Here is a 9234-nt window from a genome sequence, read left to right on the forward strand (position 1 = left end):
TTCTCTTCCTTCCTTTTTTCTGAATTACAGTGGTTCAGGTTAGCTGTCTCTTCAGTACACTAAACTGCAGTAAAAAGTACTCTTTTTGAGTATGTTTACATTTATTAGGCTCCTACAGTTATGTCATCCTGAAAATGATGCTCAAAATGTTGCATTCTAAATCAGTGAAAAAATGAATAGCTGATACTAAGAAGCACTCACTATATCATCACCCTCTGGGGCAGCATTTCCTGAAATGCTGCAATGCAGTTTTATGATATGAGGAAGGTAATGTATGCAAGTACTGAAGGTATATGTATCGAGTTCTAGCTCAATAGTAAATTAAATTCACTCTAATGGGTAAGGAAAGGAAATGTTTTGATTGCAAAATGTAACAACATTTTTAATTTATATCATTAAAGATTGGACTTCAGGCCTAATTGTCAGGACGATTTTGACCAGATTAAAATAGTTCTTATTTTAGGTATTCCAGGGAAGAAATGAGTATTGTACAACATTTTTAATCCCACAAGTATCTTGAAATTTTTGAAACTCACTTAACATGAGGGCAAATTTTATAGTTAATATGAGAGAAATATAAAATTATCCATGGTCGTTTGAACATTAATTCTCCTTCAAAAATAGATCAATAAATCTCCTAACTCTACAGTGTATATTTCAGAAATCAGGGAGCAAAACAGATAAAAAGCAATATGTAAGACAGTGACAAACAGATTTGGGAAACCATGGTTAGGAATATAAAAATTCATCTACTTTTACCCTAAGAGAAATTATCACCTTCTGATATTCTTGAAATTATCTGTTACATTGTCAGACCTATAGAAAAGCAATTTAACCAAAAGTTGGACTGATTTTTTTAACTATATCACCTGGTCTACTAAAAATACAGCCTAACTTTACAGATGCCACATCCCTTCTAAACACATTTGTATACCAGAGCACCTCCTTCATTACCAACTTGCTTGCAGTGTTTAAATAGTGAACAATAAGTAGAACTCATTTTGGTAGCCAGAGAAATGTAAAACTCAAAAATATCCCCTTAGCATCAAAGAAACAGGATGTCCAATAGTGACATCTGATGGGAGTAGAAAAAAAATACTATGCTGGTGTCATTTAGAGTTGGTTTATGAACAGCTGAATAGTGCATTTAGATAGGCAGGAATCAGAAAGGTCAGAAAAGCTTCCCATATGGAATTCCTTTGCAATGATATTCCTTTAGATATTTGGGAATTGTAAAGAAAGGTGGGACAGATATTTCATGAGTGAGACAGCAATAAAATAGTCTGTCAGTCTGTGCAGTAAAACAATGCTTTTAAAATCAAAGACGAATACTGAGAATAAAAATGTCTCATTCTTGATGATTAGTTTCCTTTGTGTAAACATAATTTATAATTAACTTCACTGAGATGAGTATGTTTATTGGTTATTATTGATATGGGTAGCATCCTAACCTTTCTCAAATGTAGCACTGCAGGATTGTTTGAACATTCCTTATATTTTGGTGACTTTCAGCTCATCCTTCTTCCTTTGATCCCGTGGGTAGGGCTAAGAAATGTAACATATGCCCTTGTATTTGAAAACTGGCATATTCAGATGTAACAGAACAAAAGCAAGGTGGCAAAATGTAAGCAGCCAAACTATGACTTGAAACCATCAAAATTCTCTTCCTCTCCAGACTTTTTACAAATACATAGTTCAAATCTTAGAGACTAGAAATGGGAATAATTTGGCTTTGAAGTAGACAAAAAAGATGTTATTTGACATCAAACAAAAGAAGGTTTTCAGATGGAGAGGAAAGAGATATCTCTGGTAGAAAACAGAAGTTTGGTATCATTTTTTTGAATACAAAATATGCATTTTCTGTGTATTTAAAAAAAAATCAATTACAAAGTGTAGTATATGCATAATTTATTTCAGGAAAAAGCAGAGCATGAACGACAAGAAGTTAGAGTGACTCCTGAATTTACTTAGGATATTCAGGACCTCTGAGATCGGTAAAAGATGGGAGAATCCATATCAAACCAAAAAAGACGCTTCTTTTTGATATAAAATTCCATCTTCAGCAATTATACTGACCATTTCTGTTACAAAGGAGTTTTTGTTTTCATGCTGCGTTCAGAGCAAAACAGAACAGGTCCTAGTCATTGAGTATATAAACAGAAAATATGAAAAGACTATATAACTTCATAATCTCCTTACTGGTGGATAAAGAAGAGCAATCTCCATTAAAAAGGAACACCAAAAGCAGAAAACTCAAAAGAATCTTTTAATTGAGACAATGTTTTCCCTTTTGATATGCTTAAAATCTGTCTTGCTCTGCTCTCTTACTATCCCTTAGTGTCATGACAATCATGTCATTGGTTTTTCATTTAAATAAAATACCATTTTTTCCTATTCAAATTAAATGTCATTAAATGCAATTAATTTAAATGGTGACTGAGGTCGATTGACAGGACAAGAACTTGCATAGCAGCTGATGGTTGACCATTCTATTACCCTTCTTTCATGTTTGCTAATATTTATCCACAACCCATACACACACAGAGAAAGAATTATCACAGAGAACAACATTTCCACTTGAAAAAATATCAAATTATGAAGCCACAAAGACATTATCTATCAGAAAATGTTATTACCTAAAGGTTTATGGGTTCACGGATTCACAATAACCTGTAAATCATACACCACAACCAGGAGTTCTTTTACCTGTACTTCATACTAGAAAAAAACCCAGTTACTCATTTATATACCTATGTGCATAAATGTGTAGTCATATATATCTACCTATCTTTGTTTTAGTCTATGTCCATGTCCGGTGAAATTATCTGTGGAAGGTTGATAGGTGAATAAGCCTTATGGCTAAGGAGCTTTGCACAGATGCCTGAAAATTCAATTTCTAGAGTTGAAGTCTCTAACTGCAAAATAGGCATAACAATGCTTGGAAATTTGAGAGAAAAAATACATTTTATGGACTTACCTATGTGAATAGATTTTATGGACTTATTTACTATGTGTCCAGAGAGCTAAATGCATGTATACACATCGCTTTTTAGTGGTAGTATGTTTTTGAACTCTTCAAATGTCCTTTAAAATTAAAATATTTTGCATCTGAATACAACTCAGTTCCTTAGTCATGATAGACACAAGGTTTACAGAACTAGAAATAAGTGACTTAAATTTTCTCATACTGGTCAGGAACAGAAAAATATATAAAATAATTTTTTAAATGCCCTGTTATATATTAATTATTTAAGAAAAAGTTAAGTATCATAAATAGCTACCAACCTCCACTTTTGAACATCATGAGTTTGATTACTTTTAAAGACAATATTTACTCTACATAATGTGTCTTCCCACTAGTAACTTTTCTATGTTACTGACAAAATAAAATTGTGGAGATTAGTCAAGTATGAATGCTAAACCTATTCATGAACTATCTGTTACAGTTTTTTTCCTTTCAACATTCCTCTTTCCTATTTTTTTTTTTTTAAATACAAAATTAGATTTGGTTTCACTCTCGTAGTGAAATTAATGCATTTTGCATCAGTTGTGTTAGCAGCAAACATGACTTGGAAATTTAAGATGCAACTGAGAAGAATCTTTACTTACTGTAGAAAATACCTCAAATTTCCTAAGAAAGAAATAAAGAAAAATTATGCTACTATGTACATCCTTCATAGCCACTTCTAGAATTCTGTGTGCAGTTCAGACCTCTCTGTCTCAATGGAAATGACAGAATAAATAAAAATAGAGAGAGAGAAGACATAAAAGGAAAATCAAGGTTTTCATGTAAGGAATATTGAAAATGATTTTATATATATGTAAAAAAAGAATATGGTAGAGTTTTCTAGAATTATAAGTGGCATAGAGACACTGAATGTGGATTTACTGTTTGTTACATCCTCCCCATATTAGGATATTTGAGAAAATTTGAGATAATAGCCCTTATTAGAATCTGGCAGATGAATGAAAGTACATCACAAAGTGTAGAAAAAGCTCAGATGAGAGAAAGAGGAGTAAGAGGAGGTAAGGTCTGGAAAAATAAAAGACCTCAGTAAGAATATAAAGGTAACATTTCTTTCAGAAATATGAAAGGAAGTTGGAGGGATGTGTATTGAATTCAACTTAGAAAAATCAGTGTGTTTCTTAGATCTGATAAATAAATAAGGAATAAGAATTAAAGTATGTATTAAATCAACAACTACCAAGTAGTCAAGGAGACCAGAAAGCCCACCTAAAGTATCTCTAGAATGAAAGTGATTGTGTGAAGGGCAAACCAGAAAACACTAACTGGAAACTCTTCTTTGTAGTGAAGAGAACCAAATAAAAACTGTGCAGCAAAAATGTGATTGAGAAGAATGCATTTTCTTAGACTTGAGTGGGTAAGTACTTACATTCAGAAGAAAATCCAAAAGACAGATACCACAACCACCATCATTCCTCTAGATTTTTTCAGAGACCACAACTATCATCATTCCTCTAAATCATATACTGAAAAAAAAAAATTGAGTTCTCAGAGGAGAATTCTAACTAATCTCTCTTCCACACCACAAAATAAAACTCCATTCAAATAGTAAGCATTTAGTGAATTTTACAGACTTGATTGTATAGTATGGAGTCTGCTATTGTTAGAAACTTCCCTGTATTATTTTTTGTATTCAACACCACTGAAAAAGAACTTGCTAGACAGTTATTGAATCAAAAATTCTGATGCTACAGTCTTACACTGACTGACCTGAGCAAAAGTACTGACCCACCTAGATCAATTCACTGTGGGGGGCCATTGCAAACACTTCTTTAACAGGAAAACAAAGGCTTGTTAGCAAAGGGAACATATGTGCTCCAGAAGAACTTCCACGCATTCTTTTCGAAATTTTTATTCATAAGTAAACTCTAGGAAAACAGATGGAAGATGGCAGGGAGGGACTCCAGAACAACAAAGAAACAACCAAAAGAAAAAACAAAAATTTTTTGTCTATTGTACCATGGTGAATGTTGAAGACAGTTCCTGGCTGAAAAATTAATTGTCAGTCATCTAGAAATAAAGTACCTACTCCTCCAAAACACACTGCAAATCTTTTATGCACAGTGGGAACACCTGTGATTTAAGATGGTATATTTTGAGATGGTGGATGTAATTGTCTTCAAACTGCAATTAGCTTGTCCAATATAAGCCATAATTCTCAATCTACTGCATTTAGTGTTTTTTTTCAAAAAGGATAAGGATGAGAAAAAATAACCTTTAAGTAAGCTCAATGTTGAAAAATTATGAATGTAGAAAAAAACCCAGTTATTTAATACTTTTTAAAATAAAAAATTAATTGGAATTTAAATAATATATTATACATTGGCACAGTGAAATATCCTTTTACTCATACTTTGATTATGACAAACTTAGTTTTGGTGATATATTGTGGTGCAGGAATATAGCAAGTCACTACTGACATTCTTTCACATTTCCCTGAGATGAAGCCTGGCAATCAATGCAAGTTGGTAAATGTACCTTTTTCACAAGATAATATTCTCCTTAAAAACTGCCTCCAAAAACTCGAATGACTGTATTGTCTTCCAGACTCATGACAAACAAGTCAAAGGTAGGTCATCGAATCCAAATTATTTAAAGTTTATGAGAGGCCCAATTAGGTTAACACTCAAAACAAGTATGGTGTGATCAGAGTGAAGGATTCTGTAGGACTCCTAAGGTTCATAGCTATTCAAGCTTTGACACACAAGATGGAATCATTAATTTTTATTGTTCATAAATCATAGGTCAATGAAACCAGATATAAAAATCAATATTTCTTGAGCTTGGGCATGAGCTGAAAACCTTGAGAAACCTGTAGCTGGAGACTTTTTGAAGATAGACTTCTCAGTTCCAATTATTTAGAAATCTTAAATTAGAGTCTTAAACTGAAGAAAAGCGCACGTAGTTTCTAAAGAAAAGAGACAATGATAGTGTTCATGAACTTAGGTTCTCACACACAAACTCGCAATATCTTGAATGTTGTTACTTAGACACACACTTTTGTCGTATGTTGGGCATCAGAACAAACAAAAATCATTCTGTTAACTTGCACCAGGGGAAGTTTAGACTAGTCATTAGAAAAAAATTCTTTACAGAAAGAGTGGGTGCGTGTTGGAATGGCCCACCTAGGGAGGTGGTGGAGTCACCATCCCTGGAGGTGTTTAAAAAAAGACTGGATGTGGCACTCAGTGCCATGGTTCAGTTGATAAGGTGGTGTTAGGTCACAGGTTGGACTTGATGATCTCCAAGGTCTTTTCCAACTTACCTGATTCTGTGACTCTGTGAAATAAGAACACAGCAAAAACATAGATGAACCATCACTTGATATTATAAATTTGTATAGTTAATTTTCATATCCACATATTGTTCATTAAAACTATTTCTAGCAGGAGGCATTTCAAAGTCTAATGGAAAAGGAACGTGATTTAATGCCAAACTTTCAGTACTATTTCCCCTAAAGTTGCAGTCTGATTCAGCTGACTGCCTGAATGAACATATTCCTTATTCCCTCTGAGCAAGTGACCTGTGTCTAATAGCAGTGTTATTAGCCAAAGAGCCTACTTGATGTAGAGTGCTATGTGATCTACTTTTCTAGCCTAAATCTTTGTATTTTTTCTCCTCTGCAGTACTCCCTTTGTCAAGCAGAACAAATCTAGAGTAGTATAATATTTAGCGACTTTTCTCACATGCTTGGAACTGGGAATGTGAACATCTTTCAATCCTTCATACAGCAAAAATATCCCAGAATCAAAGCAGTTTATCCTGGTTGAAGAGCATGCCAAAATATCTGAGGTTATAAAACTCAGAGGCAATAGGTGAATGTGGGCAGCCGAAATATCCATATATCTCAGTATCTGAGTATTAAACACTGCAGATGTTTTAAAATAAATGCCATTTTGAAATCAATGGCTCCAGACATTTCACCATTCTAATGGTGATTTTTAAATGTCCTTTGTTCTAGAGTGCTATTTCCATTTCTATAATTTGATGCATTTACACACGTTTAAATGATAGCTGTCCATTTTTTGGGGGGAACCTAGGCATAGAAAATGGCCTCCTTTCAGCTCATCATATAGCTTGCTACCATATTATCACTGTTTGATAAGCAATGCAAGATACCTAAAACACTTCTGCTAGTAAGTGTTATCATCTGTTTTTCTGAACAGACTGAAAGGTCTTACACAAGGTATTCCTGATGTTCCTAAACTTGCAATTGGGCAAATTTCTGTTGATTTTGTCCAATACATTACTGAGGGTTCTAAACAAGAACAGAAAATTGCAATTTCATTTTATTACAAAGTGATTAACCAAAAACAAACAAACAAACAAACAAACAAAAAAACCAAACAAACCCTTCAGGTTCTGCAAGCAAAACATAAATAAGATTTTAATATTTCTTTTTTTTATAATTATCTAGCATTGTAATGCAAATGAAACAAGTCATAGTGACATTTTTTCTCATAGGAAATCAAAATATCATATTATCATCCAAATCATGAAAAACCTTCCATTTTTTGAACCTGAGTAATTTTCAGTATTTAATGAAAATTTTGCCTAACTTCATTCCTGTTGAAATATCATGTGTATACACTGACTTTCCTTCTTACCATTTGTACATACAGTTATCCAAATTTCACAGTTCATGCAAGTATAAAACAGGCAAGTTTTTTCATATTTATATTTGTATATTAAAAGCTTGTTAATATACAATTTTTATACCTTTTTAACATACTATCCTGTGGAATATGATTTCTCTATAACATTTTTTTAAATAATACATGTATTTTAAGCTACACTAATAGACCATGAAGAAGGGATGAAGCTTTTACTAATTTCATTGTACTACAGTATTCACAGTGACCTATACATTTAGCATCAAACTAAGAATCCAGATTAGTTGTGTTATTTCTTATGTTCATTTTCAGGCAAACAGGGCAAAAACTGTGCATGTACTTAATCAAATAATACTTAAATATGTCCTCTGGAAATTAATTTTTGAAGTGAATTATTAGAGATAATTAATTCTCCTTTCTCAAAAGAACACACACAATTAGATTCTAAAGTTGTGAAATGTTTTGTTTCGTCAAACTAATATTCCAGGCACCAAAAGAGGAATCTGTCAGGCAACACCAAGAGTTAAGCTGGAACTTGGAAGGTCTCCCAGTCTTATAAACAAACCTTATTTCTGTTATTTTACTTACAAGGAATCAGATGTAATTTTTTCTCAGCATGCATAAGCCAGATGTGCCAGCAAAGTAATCTATTTTGTTGAGCTTAAAAGAGAGAAATCCTTGCAAAATCTAAACACAGAGAACAATCAACGAATTTTTTTTGCTGAAGGAAACATATTTTGATTGTTTAGGAGTACCTCTGGAATCAACCTCAGGATGCATATACTGGTGAAAGTGTCTGTAAGAACATGAATGCCCTTGCAAAAGTCATAGTATTTGGTTCAAACAAGATTAATCCAGAGGAAAACAGTTATGGTATATAAAGTATATTAAAGCTCTAAACAAAGAACTTCCTTTACATAACAAGATCTCCAGATAGTCTTAAGGTGATTTAGTAACAAAAGCCAACAAAATAAAATTAAATGCCTTCCACAGAAAACCTGCTGCAAGGTCTTCTTATCCTTAATGGTTCCAGAGGATTTTGAATCCAACATTATCACAATCATCTATATCAGTAGTGGAATTTTATGAATTGTTATTTAACAATGTATCTTGATAGATATTACTATATCTATACATTTTTATTGTAATACAAAAGTCTCTGTCATCTATGTAACTTACCTTCATGATCTAAATGTCTTATCAGACTTTGCAAATCCTCTTTCTTGGAAGAAAAATCAGAAAGAACTTTTGTGTATATGAAGTCTGCATGTTTTGGGTAAGATGTGTGAGAACTTCCCTGCTGCCATATTAAAATTTCCCTTTGCTCAACATAAAATATTATGTTTAGGTGCCTGATTTCAGAGGGTGTTGGACTCTTTCACTGGGACTGCCTTAGTGTCCCTTTAGCAATATCTATTTATATAATTTACATTTAGAAATAATTCATCATTTCTCAGAGGCCTTTACTTCCCACTACAGGTCACTGAAACATAAATCTCTCCAATCTCTCCCCACTTATCCTTTAGTCAGGTAAAACAACAAGAATTTTGCCTGAGAATATTTCAGGAACTGGCTTAATAACTGAAAGCTAAACCA

This window comes from Coloeus monedula (genome assembly GCF_965178545.1).
Source record: "Coloeus monedula genome assembly, chromosome: 6".
NCBI classification, from domain to species: domain Eukaryota; kingdom Metazoa; phylum Chordata; class Aves; order Passeriformes; family Corvidae; genus Coloeus; species Coloeus monedula.